General features: G+C 39.8%; 1 protein-coding gene and 1 long non-coding RNA gene across 4 annotated transcripts in view; one reads left to right on the top strand and one right to left on the bottom strand.

The window, feature by feature from the left end:
• The window catches only part of GRM5 (glutamate metabotropic receptor 5), a 283397-nt gene that overhangs the window by 85903 nt on the left and 181252 nt on the right, over positions 1-16242 (bottom strand). The gene's annotated exons all lie outside the window — the stretch shown is intronic.
• Positions 4-9579, top strand: LOC135311569 (uncharacterized). 2 transcript variants are annotated; one of them, XR_010371226.1, is made up of 4 exons: positions 4-143; positions 2578-2665; positions 5706-5841; positions 9298-9579. It is a non-coding gene; the product is annotated as an uncharacterized LOC135311569 (long non-coding RNA). The 2 variants fall into 2 exon arrangements; XR_010371225.1 differs by having other exon boundaries at positions 5-143; positions 2581-2665.

The raw sequence follows: 16242 nt of genomic DNA, 5'->3' as shown, positions 1-16242 counted from the left end.
GTTGCCACTGAACTGCTGACGTGGTCTGTGAGGGCTTAGTTAGCAGGAGCGTAGCACACTGTTTGCTGACACCTGCAGAGCTGAAAACGCATATTCATAGGAAAACTAGCTTCTCCAGTGCAGTGGGACAGAAATTCAGCAAGGTATTGTATTTGTGCTGGGGTGGTTTTTGTTTTTCTTGGGGCTATGGTAGGGACAGGAAAGACAAGAGGGAAATACTGTTTGGTAAATAAGAAAAGGAAAAAGCTCAGCTTGAAAAAATACTGTGTTTAAAAAGATAGAGGTATGTAGTAGGGGCAGAACCACAGTTCACGTGTTGCAGGTGGGTAGGTAGAGACCATGGTGCGTGGGTGGCATGGTACCCAGCTGTGAGGTGTGGCTGTTGGAACCACAGCTACCTCATCCTCTGAGGCAGAAACGCCAGAATTGGACAGAAGTGAGCTATAATTCAGTCAAACTAGTTGGAGCACATGAGGTAAAATTAGGTCTACATGGCAAACGTGGCCGATGAAGGCAGAGCATTGGCGTAAGAAAGCAGCAATAACTTCGGGCCTGAATATTGCAGCAGAACAGCATTTTCCCCAAATGAGTAGGTCATATACTGCTTACCTTCCCTTTTTTTTACCTCTCCCAAAAATTGAAACTGTATATAAGTAACTAGCATGAGAAAATGTAAAATAAATGTGCAATTAATACTGTGGCAAACAAAAGACCAATCATTGCAGATGTAGAATTTTTCAGGAAAGAACTTAGTGATATACAGAAACCAGGTTGACTTCGATCCCTCCACAGTGTTTAAGCAGACTGAGTGGGAAAGGTTTTATAATTTGGGAGGAACTACAAAATGCTAAACCCTAACACAAAATGCTGTCAAAGTGCGATCGCAACTGAGGTCTGAAGAGGCATCGTGCAGACGGCTCCCCCTAACGTTCGCTCCCGTGATGTCGCGAACAAGAAGCCACTCGTATTCCTGCAGGTTACACAAATATTTAGGGTATTTCTTTGTTTCTGGCAATAAAGCATCCGTAAGGCTGGAATAGTCTAGGCTGTTACAACTTCCCACATGGCATTAGTGTAACATAGTTTGTGAACTATAACGCCAATGAAGCAGAAATAAAGCAACGTGTGCTGATAATTTTATAGCTCTCAGGTTTTGAAACTTGTCAATACTCCATGATGCTAAAATTATCTTATCACTGTATTTTGTGACATTGGAGGTTTTTATTTTGAGCTCATATTTTTAAAATCTCTGCTATGCTGTGGACCATCCAGCCTTATATAGATTTGGAAGAATGAGATTCTAATTAGTTTTATTGGGATAATACATCGGATATTTTTAATGAGAAAAGTAATTAGTGGAAGTGATGATCAGAGTACACTTAGGATTTGGGAGCTTAAGTCTGAAGTCTTCATGAGCTAAGAACCCAAGACTCATGCTTGTCTGTATTTGTCACAATATGTATTTATATCCGTATATTTTGATAAGTGTTTTAACCACTTGAATAGCTCATAGAAAGAAGGATGAAGAATTGATGTGGGGAGGTGAAGAGAAAAAACTGCTTCAACTGACACCTTCAGGAAAAAAAGAAATCAGAAGTCCTTTTCTAGTAGGAACTTGTTTCAAAATAGGCTTGGCAGCCAGGGTCTGACACAGCTGAAGATTTCTTACATTTTGATCCCAGACTGCCTTCTAAAGGTCTGCCAAAAGGATTCTAAAGGAAATTTAAGTGTTTACTCTAAGTGAGGATTGCCCAACTCAGAAAGACTTCTAAAATATAAGCCCTACCTTATCTAAGGTGCTTATATTAGTCACAGAAAACATAGACTGATAAAACAGTTTTTGAAATAGCTTGGTCTTACTTTGAAACCAAGGTGCCTATGTGAGGAGGAAGAATTAAGCAATAAGAATTAAAAAAAACAACTTTACAAGACAAATAAACATAGTTCTTCAAAATAAAAATATAACTTTAATTGGTAGAAAAAAAACCAGCTTAATCCTCTAAAATTCATGAGGGAAAAGATAAAAAGTCAAATTTCCATACTCAGTGCAATTTAAAGTGCCAAAGGTTTTCATTGTTTTACAGAAATGAAAAGAACGTTAATATGATGAACTATTATGAAAAAGTGGGGGGGAAAAGACACAAAAATACATGAATAGATGTTATTTTCCTAACCTAGGGCAGTGGTTCCCAAACCATGAGGTGTGAGCCCAGTACATGGACACAACCCAAACTAATATATTCTCCTGTTGCACACTCTCTCAGTGGGATCAATTCTGGCTGGTGTGAAATTTGGCTTATAAAAATTGGGAATTATTGGTCCAGAACATTGCATGTACAACAGGCCCATGTTACACGGAAAGCTATACTTGGTTTTGCTATAGCATCAACATTCTCTGGAAAAAAAAAAAAAAGTAAAAGTAAAAATTAGAGGTTGCTAAGAAACTTCTGACAGCAAAATGAAACATAAGGCTTTGATCACAGCTAGGGTGATAGGGAAAAGACAGAGGGCATCTGGAATGTAGGGAAGGTTTTATTTTGATGCTCTTCTGTTCATGGCTTTCTTGGTGTTTTCCAGCAGATTGCTGTCAACTGTCTTGGGACACTTTCACGGGACTGCGTTTGGCAGCAAAGACTTGGATCATTCCTTGAACAAAATTAACATTGTAAGATATAGTTTTTACTCAGCCAACCAAAATAATACAACCAACTTTTTATGCTCCTAGGTCTCTGCTTTGGCTCAAAGCACAGCACCGCCAATGGCTCATAGAAAGACAGCAGAGAATTCTCTTTTCGTTTTAATTTAGGGTTTGCTGATCTTCAAAGTATTTCTGCAGGGAAGGAGGTCTTGGCTGTAAAAGCACACACACAAAAGTGAATTTAATAATAGAGCAACAGTGCATCTGCAGTGCCAAACTGAAAAAAATATAACTCAGGAACTTTCCAACCTGGAATTTAACGGCATATGTAGCATAAATGAAAATAGGAAGGAAGAAATAACTAAAGGCTGTAATCACAGAAAACAATAGAAAAAAGAAAGCAACGAGTGTTTGCAGTGAAAGTATAAGAAAATGCCTGCAGTTAGTTCTACCATAGGTATGATGAGAGGGATAATTTTTCCTTTACTTTATTCTCTAGGATGTTTGTAACTGCCAAATGACAACAGTAAAATATTCCAGCAAAGAGGCAGCACTGGCGCCAACTCCAAATCTAAAAGACAACATTACAGAAGTACTATTTATATTAGCAAATACATGGCAGGGGTGTGTGTGTTGGTATTCAAGAAATAGAGGGTATTGATAGCTAATCATAATCATTGAGTATCCTTCAAGGGATTATCTCTTGTGTTTCACCTTCCTTTAACATCATGTCTTTTACTAACTTTAATTGCTTTTGCAATAGCCATCTATTCTGCCATGAAACAGCATGGTGCCATTATGCCACCTCTGATCTGATGACACCTCTTTGAACCAGTGCCCTTTCCCAGAAGAACATGTCAGGTTTTGCACGACGCATTTTGTTTTCACTGTTCCTTGATGCTTTCTTAGTCTAGTAGCACATTAAGAAGCCCAGGCTATTAAAATGAATCTCTCAGTGATGCTGGGCATTCATTGGATTTGAGAACTCCTTGGACTTCAGAATTTATAATGAGGCAGCTGTTCTTTTTTGTTTTTTTTTTTTCAAAGATTCATTCTTGAAAGGCAAAGATTTCTACTGGTATACAGGTATGGCGTGTAAGATGCTGATTTATTAGAACCAGCTGCAAAAGTACTGTGGATTTGATATAGATGTCTTATAAATCAATTGTAATTCCATTCATCTGTTTTAAATTGAAAGGCAATTAGAATTGTCTACTTTATGATAACTTAATTCAGCCTATGTGAAGTTAACTTCTTGATCTAGTATTTTATAAAGAATAAAATGTTAATTTTATTCTATCATCTGAAACTATATTTACTATATTTACCTATTTACTATAATTGGACAAAGTGATGGGCAGTGCAATCCATTAGGTGAACCTGAATAATATATCTTCTGTATACAGCAATGTGGCTTGCAAACTTAAATGAAAAATTTAGCAGAAGTGCATATATTTTTTAATCTTAAAAAAAGGTGAAAGGGCTCTAGGCTGAAGTATGCAGCCCTCACTTCCATTGAAACAGGTGTAAGGAAGTGTCCTGGCTTCAGCTGGGATGGAGTTAATTTTCTTCATAGAGGCTAGTATGGGGCTGTGTTTTGGGTTTGTGTAGAAAACAGTGTTGATAATGCAGAGGTGTTTTAGCTGTTGCTAAGTAGTGCTCACACTAGTCAAGACTTTTCATCTCCCCGTGCTCTGCCAGGGGCACAAGGAGTTGGGAGGGGGCACAGCCAGGACAGCTGACCCCAACTGGCTAAAGGGATATGCCATACCATATGACGTCATGTGCAGTATATAAAGAAGGAAGGGGGGGATGTTTGGAGTGATGGCGTTTGTCTTCCCAAGTAATTGCTACACTTGATGGAGCCCTGCTTTCCTGGGGATGGCTGAACACCTGCCTGCCCGTGGGAATGAGTTAATAAATTCCTTGTTTTGCTTTGCTTGTGTGCACAGCTTTTGCTTTACTTCTTAAACTCTCTTTATCTCAACCCAGGAGTTTCCTCACTTTTACTCTTCTGATTCTCTCCCCCATCCCACGGGAGGGTAGTGAGCAAGTGCCTGGGTTTTGCTTAGTTGCTGCCTGTGGCTAAACCACAACGGGCAGTAAGCATCTGTCTCATTTTAACAAAAGACTTGAGATTCTGTGAGCCTTGCGACAGACATAATTTTCTCTCCTGTTTCTTAAAAGACAGACAGTCCTATTGGTTTGTGTTTTGTTGTAGGGTACAGTGAAGTGTCAGTCCATGACTGTGGCCTCTAAGGCATGAAGTAATTAATAGCTGCCTACAGTATTGAACAGTGGGACTCCAATCTTCTGTGAGACAAAACCACAAATAACTTTAATTTCTGCATTTCTAAGTTATTTTTGTTCTTGTCTTATTTTATGTGACTAGAAGTAGATCCAGAAAGGAACTTTATGAAGAATCACTCGCTAGAAAGACAGAATATGGCTGGTCCTTACTTTCATCTTCTGTATGACTATTTTACACAAACTACAACTTCAGCCCTGTCAACAGAGACAAAAATCTAACCAACATCCCTTTATATGCCATCCAGGCTCCTTTTTGACTGGGGGTTTAATGTTGTCTCCCTGTCCCAGTGTAACCAGCTTCTCAGGATGTACACTGGACTGGATGAAGGAGGTGTGATGAAATCCTCTTAATTTTTTTTTTTTTTTTTTTAAATCTAGCTTGGGTTTAGGGTGTTTTCCTGGAAGCATAAATGGTCTCCCTTGGACTGTGGAAAGCGCAGAAGGCAAGCTTCCTCTCTCCTGGTCAAGTGCTGTAAACATTAAGCTATTACATGAAAGGTGAATATTGTCTCTGACTACCTGCTTCAGCAAAAGCGGTAATAGTGACTGTTTTTGTGGGGATTAGCCCTGTAACTGTTAGGCTTTTTATGGCATGTTCTCTAATTAAACCTGTGAGAGGATTGAGACACATGACTATCTAGCTTGTAAATCCCTGTTTGGGGATAGGCTATCATAACTGTGTTCAGATCTGTGTAAGTGGAACAATATGCCCTCAAGAAGCCATATAGCATGGACATAGACCTCTCCCACCTCTCAGGTCAGTGGAGGACATGGAGGACAAGAAGGTGAGCAGCAAGAGCCTAACTCTGCTTTCAAACCCCTGAGACCTGAAGGACTTTCATCATTTTGGAGTCACAGGAACCATCGTGCAACAGGACAAGACCAGAACAGAGGTAATGAGGAAAATATTGCTTGCTCTCTGTATATAGGTAAGGACGATTATAAGTTAAGACTCTGCTTCACTCTTATACTGGGCTTCTCCATGTTATTCCACTGGTATTTAGGAGCCTTTCATACCCAGCTTAATTAACTGGCTCCTGTGAAAAGCAGTCTGTAATGCACATAAAAATAAAACCATGATACCAGATCTGTTCTGTCCTCCATTTTGGCCATGTGGAGGAACACAGTGAGCAATAAAGAAAGATTAAGATCAAGTACAGCAAAAAAAAATCCACAAATAGGTTATTAAATAAGCAGTTATGCCTGGGAGCAAGAGCAGAGCTCAGACTGGAGTTGTGCACCCAGGAAATTCAAACATCTGGTACGGTCTGAGGTCCCTGTAGTCAGTTCACCTTCACTCAATGTTTCTGAAAACTGAAGTATGACGCATACTCATCATTACTAGGGTTTAACTCAGCTAATTCTCCTCATCAGATGTGAAAAAACCTGGCTTTACATCTCTGTGCAACATAGCAGAATCTCATTAATTTTACTGTTGAGGATTTCACCTCAAATGTGAATGAGCCTATTACATTCACCAGACCTGTGAAAAATAGTAGCAGGTAAACACCTGTTGTAAGACAAGAAAAATAACTTCCATAAAAATGGTGATTTCTACTCAGATTTCTTTAGTCTTTTGCATACAGTGACATGATGTAGCAACTTAATATCTCACCCTGATTCAGTTACTGGACCTGCAATGGCAGCCTGGAAGCAAGGTGGTAGGGCTGTAAAGTAAACAGTGGTTTTAAGGAACATCCTATTTACTCTGGGCGCTGACTACAATGCCTGGCCAGACACTCAAAAATGTGTGGTGACATAAGAATGTAATGTGACGTAATGGAATGGAGTGGGATAACATTCAATCGTATTGCTCAGCAGTTGGCAAGCAGCACCTTCAAAGGCATAGAGCAGTCATTGGGCTCAGCCTGCAATTCTGTGAGCTGGTAGGAGGAGACACAGCTACCCATAGTGCAGCCCCCCTTCCCTGTTACCTGCGGGGTGGCAGTGCACACGAATCTCAGCAATGGACCAGGGCTGTGGCATATTGAGTACCACACAACTCATCAATAACAGTAAAGCCCTTGCCTCAAACCTTTTATGGCAGGAGGAAGGAAGATTTCTGAAAAGATGAGAAAATAGTTAGAGACTTTGACGTGCTGGGTCAGGATGGGTAGTACTCTCATTGCGTACGAAATCCCTTCCCAGATATGGGTGTTTCTGGTACCGAGCGTAGCGACAGTTTGAGGAGGCTGCTAAGTGGCCTTGTAGAAAGAACAGTAAGTCTGTGCAAAGAAGTAGAAATTATGAAGATGGATGAATGCAGCTGAGTTTGGAAAATGTCCTTTCTGTATCTCAGCTACATGCCAGTGGACATTCTGGTGCATTGCAGATCATTAAAAGACCAAAGAGCGGGCCCCTTTATTTTTGCAAAATCACCTACTTGGGAGCTGTAATTTTGATTTCACTTAGACTCACCACAGCAGTCAGCTTGTCTCCTTTTTTCTGATTCATGAAGAAGACCTGATTTATTTAATGTATGGATCTGTTAAGGTAATATTGAAGTAACTAGGAGGATAAGGAAACAATTAGTCCTTCAGGTAGCTGTAATAAATTAGGAGGTACCCTTTAGCTTAGTTTTCTACATTTTAACTTAAAAACGCTAAGAAGAGCAACCAAAGAGACTAAATTTGGTTTCCCGTCAGTCTTCTGATGCAATATATCAAATTTCAGTCAATGAATTTTGAAACCAAACATTTTATTTAAAAGTAAAATCTTGATCAATTATTTGACAAATCATAAGCTTATAAAGGCTATCCCCATTTGAGTAAATACCAAGTAACTTATGCTCCAAATTCTATCTGCATTCAGTTGAACTTGATTCCTCTTATAGTGATCTGGCAGCTGATAAAACAGTTTAAAATTATTCTAACCTATGAGAAAGAATCTTTTGAACCTGAGCTGTAAAATAGAGAATACTGCAAGCTATGCTAATGTAGTTATTATCAAAGAACATATTATTTATCCCTTAGGATAAAACTGCATCAGCTGAATGTTTTGCTCAGTAAAGGAAAAAAACAAAAATAAACAAAACAAAATAAAACAAAAACCCAACCCAAAACTAATTACCTGAAAAGATTTATTTGTCCATAAAAGGTAGACACCATGCTTGTAACACAGCTAATTGGAATTACATCAGTGTAAACTCTTCAGTCTATTATTATGTGTATTGAAGGCTATCTGGAGAGTTTGTGTAAATTTAGGGGCTCACAAGAGTTGTCCTGAATAACATACCAGTTTATTTAAATGCAGCCTGGAAGAGGACCAAAGTACTTCTAACTTATGCTAGATAACTTGCATCTAGGGGTAGGAGGATTTAGATAAAACACCTGACCTCTAGGCTCTCTAGCAAGATCCCTGGGAGGAAGACAATGACTGATTTAGAGATTTTATATGAAAATAAGAAAAAAAAAAGTGACTTTTATAAACAATTATGAATGCATTACTGTGCAGTCTAGCTTAGCACCATAACTGGTCACTGCTACTGGTGGGTTGGAAAACCCTTTGCAATACCACAGTGGTAGCTGGCTGTATATAACCTCCAAATGCTAGTCCCCTACTTGAAAATATCCAGTTTAAACACAATACCTAGTTACGTTGCTAGGAATACAAAACTTAAAGGACACACTTACTTCTAAAAAATTTTTGGGACATTCCCTGACACTGCTGACAAATGGCACTGTAAAACTTGCCCATGACTAAATGTATTCTTTTTCTCCCTCCCCTTGGCAAGATGGTCTCATCCATACTGCCTGCAGAGAAGAATTTATGTCATGTGTTATTTCCCAAACCATGCTCCTGTCCACGAAAGTGCTGCTGGGTTCAGGATAATATCATGCCTGCGAGTATGCTAAACAGGTAGCAGTCAGGGCAATGATAGATTAGTGCTAAACTCTGTGTGCTTAGCCTTTCTTAACTAGTGCAAACGCACAAGAAAGCACCTTCTAAGTTATCATATTCAACTGCCTTTTTTCATGGGCAATAGCTTCCTTTAGTGCTGGACACAGGCTCCATCCTTAAATTACCTGATTTTTCTCATTATTCTTCTCTGGAAGGCTGCTGCAGAACCCTAGTGTTTTCATCATTAGAAAAAAAAAAATTCTAGTTATTCTTTACTCATAGATAATTGATATTAATTTCTTTTTTTTTAACATATTGCTCTTTCTCTTCCTTATGATTTTTATTTATTTTTCTTATTTTCTGCCTCTCCCGCCCAACCTTTGGCCTCACTCTTTCAGAGGGAATAATTCCCAATCTGTCAACTTAATAAAATTATTTCATCTAGCCTTCTTATGATATAGAATCTTTATTGTTTACTTAATAATCTTTTCCTATTCCAATTTGAATAGGTATCTGTGGAACCAAGAGTGTAGCGGAGTATGAACTATTCCTATCCATGGCTTTATATATCAGCATTTATCTGACTGGAGGAAAAGAATGTATTTTAGGTGACTTGCCTCTTCTCTGAAGCTTATTCAAATACAACTGAAGTCAACAGAAAGTTTGCAATTGGCTTCAGAAATATCTACTCTTTAGTCTTCTGTGAATTTGTGGCCTTTTCAGTATGGTGACAATTTAAAATTCTTTGTTTCACAATTTATTTCATCACTGAATAAATTATTTTAAATTTCCATTGTGGGAAGATGAATTCCTGTGTAATGATTCATGTTGTTTATGACAAATTATGTGAGTGATCCTTGTGGCAGTACAAACATTATATCCTGCACAATGTTAATGAGCTTGGGCTGTACTTAGATGTGGCAGAGCTATGTTGAGGACCTCCCTTCATCGAACACCTTGTTTTGCTCACCAACGTTCATCTTGTCTGCATAGCACTGCATGGATGGATTTAAAGGGTATGAGATGTATTTGCAGTGAAGAATGTTGCCATAAAATTCTCTGGATGGAAGACAAAGAGGCTTGTTCACACACTCCTCTCACCATATGGTCACATCAGTTTGACTCATTCCCTGTGTCAACAAGCCTTCATGGATTTGGAGCTGACACTACTTTTATTATGTTGTATAATGTCACTTCTTGTAATTGAGTTTCTTCTGGATTGGATGAAAGGATCCAGCAGTTCAATTTTGAATGGGTTCCAAGCAAGAATTCCTCCCTGATGCCTTCCTGCTACCCTGAGTTCAGAGTCAGCTGAGTTGCACACCCAGGTTTCATATATCACTTTCTTCCCCTACTAAGACAGCAAGTTCATTGTAAATTAAACTTGATATATATCCTTAAAATAGCAAGTTTATGCATGCTACCAGTTATTGGAAACAGCATATATACTGAAAGGCCTATCCTGAATTCTCCTTTACAGAGAACTCATACTTTAAAAAAAAGTATTTATTTATTAGTTAAATTGATTTAAATTCTGCAAAATGAGAAACTGGGGGTTTTTTTTTTTGTTTTGGCTTTTGGCTTTTGGTTTTGTTTTGGTTTGGTTTTTTTTTTTTGTTGGTTGGTTGTTTTTTTAAATAACCTCCCATTGTTATCTCAATTCTTTCATAAATTAAATTTATCTGGAGAAAGAGCTCAGTCAAAAACAAATTCAAAGCAAAAGCTCTATTTTCTCAACTACCTAACAGTGGTAGCTGAGTAACAGTAAATCTCCCTTCTGATCAGCAGGTTAGCCATGATATTTTTCTCTCTTCTTGACATCTGAATTTACCTCAGCCCAAACCTACTTTGCTGAAAAAGGGGCAAATTCTGGCCTTTGGACTGTTTTGTCACTTTGACTAAAACAAATATGACTGTAGCTCTAAGTGCCTGAAAATTTACCCATCAGTAAAATATGATATAGGAAAATGATAAAAAATTGTGCAATGATTTTTGGATTTGGATTTGTTTGTTAAAAATAGTAACTTCAAACTAGAATAATTCTTGATCCTCATGTTATACGTATTAAATCTCATCTTTCTGGTGTCACCAGTGACAAATATTTTTTATGTTTTAATATAGTTTCTAAGGATACCTTTCTTTAGGAGTAATTTTTTTCTATTTATGGAAGAAAACACATACTTCAGTTTTACACATTGTAAACAAAATCCAATAATATTTTTTGGCAGTTCTGTATTTTTTAATCTAGTTTCTCCATTAAAAAGGCAAACACACTGAAACGGCAGGGACTTAAACACCTGTGAGTTATCAAACTTGAAGTGTTACTTCATCTAGAACATCATAGTAGAGGCTTCCATAACTTAAGATGAGTTATAGAAGTGTTGATTTTAAGCTTTGCCGTTACAAAATATAGATTATTATTTTAAAGTATATCATTTGCTCTAACTGAATACTTCAGACTTTCTCCAGTGATACTGATGGTGAGTAGTGGCTGACCAGAGAAACACAGAACTAATTGTAGCAGTCATAGTAGCAAGAAATGTGTTAGTAAAGCAACTTTAGGAGGCCTGTGACTTCATAAACTAAGAAGAATGAAGAATGTGATTAGAAAGATCCTATCAACACTTTTGGAAGATTGTACAGGAGTTCTGTCAGAAGTTTAATATTACACAGAAAAGTAGATGACTCATTTTTAATAGTCCTGACACTTTTGGTACTAAATGTGATTGGAGCAGGCACATGAGAATGAAGAGAACATACAGGGCAGTAGTTGTGATATCCAACCTCAGCATACAGCATATACATTTAGGTTTCCTCATGTAAATGTCTACATGTGAATTCGGCATCTAGACTCCTGTTGTAGTAAATCAACATCAAAGGGTGATTCCATTGCTTAATCACAAGTATCTGGTGTCATTTCAGACACAGTGAGGCATCCTGGCTGACTCCCTTCTGCCACTCCAGAAGGCTGCGAGTTTCCCACAGGTCCTGTGCCATGTCTGACAGCCTCAAGTAGGAGCTTTATATATCTTAGAGCATCTCAAGTAGCTCCAGATACCAATGTATAGACAACTGAATTGAACTGTAGGTTTCTCTTACAAGGTAACATGGATTGTTCTCTAGATTTCTCAGTATGTATTGACTAAGGTTCAGTTCAGTTGCTTACATAAGCACCTAGAAGTCTTTGAGATCCAAGAGATGGCTGTAGGCTGGCAGATAAGGACCTAAGGGACACCATTGAACTTCTGCAGCCAGCAGCCAGAGTACTATAGGGAATTTCAAATGGCATTAGATAAATATGTACATAACTTGAACAAATTTCTGCTGGCTGAAACCTAAATCTTGAGGCTCTAGTGGGTAGTGACTAGATCTCCATTCACTACAACAGGATAAGAGATATTGATGATCCTTTTTGGTCCCTCCCAGCTCAAGATATTCTATGACTCTATGATCTCTGTGTGCAGTTCAATTGCCAAGGCCTTTTCCAGGCAGTTCAAAAGGTGTCATGGTTCTCTTACTAATCACTTTTTGGTGCTACAAAAAGATAGGCAAAATGAAAACATCAATTTTGCTCTTCCTCTCAAGTCCTCTTCTCATACTCGTCTGCTACAGCTTCTACTCCATTGAGACTATCCTTCAAGGTTGATATATTGAGGTGATTTATGACCAGAATGCGAAGATGAACAGCCTCCAGTGGCTAAGGCAGTAGCATAGTCTGGAAAAACACACATCCATGAATGTGTACACAAGAAAAAATTACCAAAGAATGACTGTGGTTATGGGATTTCACTCAGTGTTTCATGCATTGCAAGGTGTATCTTGTTCCAAGAGGATGCAGTCAAGAATGTCAAGAACATCTGTTTAACAAGAGGAAGTGTGAAGTCCTGCACCTGGGAAGGAACACAACCATGCACCAATATATACTGGAAAGCTGCTTGGCAGAAAAGGACCTGGGGGTCCTGGTGGACACTAGGTTGAACAGGAGCCAGCAATGTGCCCTTGTGGTAAAGCAAGCTAATAGTATCTTCAGCTGCATTAAAGTATTGCCAGCGCAGGTTGAGGGAGGTGATCCTTCCTCTCTACTCGGCACTGGTGAGGCCACACCCAGAATACTGTGTCCAGTTCTGGGCTCCCCAGTACGAGAGACACATGGACATACTGGAGAAAAACCAATGAAGGGTGACAGAGGTGAATAAGGGACTTGTGCATCTCTCCTACGAGGAAAGGCTGAGAGAGCTGCGTCTGTTCAGCCTGGAGAAGAGAAGACTGAGGGTGGATCTTATCAAAGTATATAAATACCTGACAGGAGCATGCAAAGAAGATGGAGCCAGGGTCTTTTCAGTGGTGCTCAGTGCCAGGACCAGAGGCAATGGACAAAAACTGAAACACAGGAGGTTCCCTCTGAACATCGGGAAACTCTTTTTTACTGTGATGGTGGCTGAGCACTGAAACAGGTTGCCCAGGGGGGTTGTGTAGTCTCAGTCCTTGAAGGTATTCAAAAGCCATCTGGACATGGTCCTGGGCTATTGGCTTTAGGTGGCCCTGCTTTAGCAAGGTGTTGGACCAGCTGACCTTCAGAGGCCCCTTTCCAACATCAATCATTCTGTGATTAATGCAGTCAGATACATTAAAAAGTATGTGATTATTTTTATATGACACAAGAGTAAAGGCAGAGTCTGAGGTAAGAATACAAAGTTCAGGAGCCATCAGAGCACAGCAGATGGTAACATTGGCTTACAAGACAATGCACTTTCAACTCAAGTTCTTAACTTGCCCCTGGAGTAGGAGATGGGGCAAGAAGCAGATTAGAGACTTCATGCTGCTGAGGTGGTACTGAAGCTGTGTCAAATGTGCTGCAGAAGGCTGAAGGTTTCTGAATGGTTTTGAGTCTTAGCTGTGTGCAGTATATTTTGAGTTGAAATCATTCAGTCTAGAGGTAAGAAAAGCTTATTAAAATTATGGCTAAGTTGGACAGAAATAGGCACAAAAGCTTTGGCCAGACAGTAGTGTGCAAAAAGCCAATGCATTCACTTATATTATTTGCTAGTGTAGCAGCTGTTAACCTGACACCCAAGCTGTGAATGCTGATGAAAAGAGCCTCAGCCAAGGATTGAGATGTAAGTCAGCCGTGTTCTTTGGCAATTTCCCTTAAGCCTCTCTAGAACCACTTCTGTCTTCTCAGTTTTGGACTTCTCTGGCTGTTTGCTGTCCTCACCCTAACCTTGCAACAAGGCTCACAGATGAACTCCCTCTATCAGATGAGACAGTGATAAAAAGCTAAAAGACATGAACCAGGTAAAAACACTTCAACCTCCTCCCTAAGTCTTGAAGCAGCCTTACAAACATTGAGCAACCTAGGCAAAGCAGCTCAGTTTGACAAGAGGCATGATAGAAACCTTAGGGCTGCAGAGCATCTCCCAGTGTTACTGGATAAGTTTTTAGGTGTGACTAAAATAAGCCCTGAGCATAGCCCTATTCATTCCCATCAGGGACTATAAGTCTTTCAGCACCTCTGTGAGTCTGTATGTATGTATATGTGTGATCATCCAATGACCACTGCGGGATACTAACCTGTGCCACATGTGCCCCTCAAATACAGGAATATAGGCTCTCGTCTCCTACAATTTTGTCTTAGCACACACAAACAAGGAACTCCAAGGCCACAGAAATGCACCCTATGCTTTGTATTTATTCCCAGCAAACAGACACTAGAACAGCAATAAAATTGCTCAACTTGAGTTGGAAAAGCATTATGGCTGTTGGCAAGCAATGAACACAGAAAATATCTTACTTTGACTCTAAAGTTCCAATACTAAGAGTGCCTGTTCACATATCAATATGAAGAAATCTGTTCCAACTTCTAAGAAATCTCAGTCTATGCTCAAAAATGAAAGAAAGGAGAGTACATATCTAAAACCAAAAGCACTAACACAGTGGGTCAGACCAAAATTACATGGGGATCAGTATGCTGTCTCTCATATTTGCTAGAGGCTGCTATAAGTACACAGTTATCTTTCCATTGCTAATTTATGCTCATTTCTTGCACTGGCAATTTAGCAGCTCCCTGAACCAGAGGTTGCGTTTGGACCTACTGCATTCAATATTCACCAATGAGATTACCTTTCCAGAATTTATTTCATCCTTTTTTATTGTGCCATTTTAGGCTAAATATCTTAGTTAACTATTGGTACTCTTATACAGTGTTTTGACTGGCCAAGTAGGCAGCAAATGTGATTCCAAACTCTTTCACTAACCTGTGGCTCTAAGTATTATCACCTGACTCTTTATTATAGTAGCCAACATGTTACATTAGTGTACTATGCTTATTTTTTAAATAATGTCAGAGAAGGTTACTATTTTGACGTTATTTACACTTCTTTTTCACATTTTTATGAAAAACAAGCCAGAGATGTTATAAGGACTGGCCATGGAATATAAATTTAAGTTCAGATGAAGAAGGCCAAAACAAATAATATTTCACAGAATCATAGAATCATTAAGGTTGGAAGAGACCTTTAAGATCAAGTCCAATCATCAACCCAACACCACCGTGCCTCCTAAACCATGCCCTGAAGGGCCATGGCTACATGTTTTTTGAATACCTCCAAGGATGGCGACTCCACCACCTCTCTGGGCAGCCTGTTCCAATGCCTGACCACTCTTTCAGTGAAGACATTTTCCCTAATATCCGATCTAAACCTCCTCTGATGCAGCTTCAAGCCACTTCCTCTCAACCCTACCACTAGTAACTTGGGAGAAGGGACCAACACCCACCTCACTACAGCCTCCTTTCAGGTAGTTGTAGAGAGTGATAAGGTCTCCCCTCAGCCTTCTCTTCTGCAGGCTAAACAACTCCAGTTCCCTCAGACACTCCTCATAAGACCTGTTCTCTAGACCCATCACCGGCTTCCTTGCCCTTCTCTGGACATGCTCCAGCCCCTCAATGTCCTTTCTGTCCTGAGGGGCCCAAAACTGAACACAGGATTTGAGATGTGGCCTCACCAGTGCCGAGTACAGGGGCACCATCACCTCCCTGCTCCTGCTGGCCACACTATTGCTGATACAAGCCCAGACGCTGTTGGCTTTCTTGGCCACCTGGGCACACGGCTGGCTCATGTTCAGCCGTCTGTCAACCAACACCCTCAGGTCCTTCTCCGCCAGGCAGCTTTCCAGCCTCTCTTCCCCAAGCCTGTAGTGTTGCCTGGGGTTGTTGTGACCCAAGTGCAGGACCCGGCACTTGGCCTCGTTAAACTTCACACAATTGGCCTTGGCCCATCCATCCAGCCTGTCCAGGTCCCTCTGCAGAGCCTTCCTACCCTTGAGCAGATCAACACTCCCGCCCAACTTGAGGTCGTCTGCAAACTTACTGAGGGTGCACTCGATCTCCTCATCCAGATCATTGATAAAGATATCAAATAGAACTGGCCCCAACTCTGAGCTCTGGGGAACCCTGC

The sequence above is a fragment of the Phalacrocorax carbo genome, chromosome 1, assembly GCF_963921805.1.
Source record: "Phalacrocorax carbo chromosome 1, bPhaCar2.1, whole genome shotgun sequence".
Classification (NCBI taxonomy): Eukaryota; Metazoa; Chordata; class Aves; order Suliformes; family Phalacrocoracidae; genus Phalacrocorax; species Phalacrocorax carbo.
The sequence above is the reverse complement of the archived record's forward strand: the minus strand, read 5'-3'. Positions and strand labels throughout refer to the sequence as shown.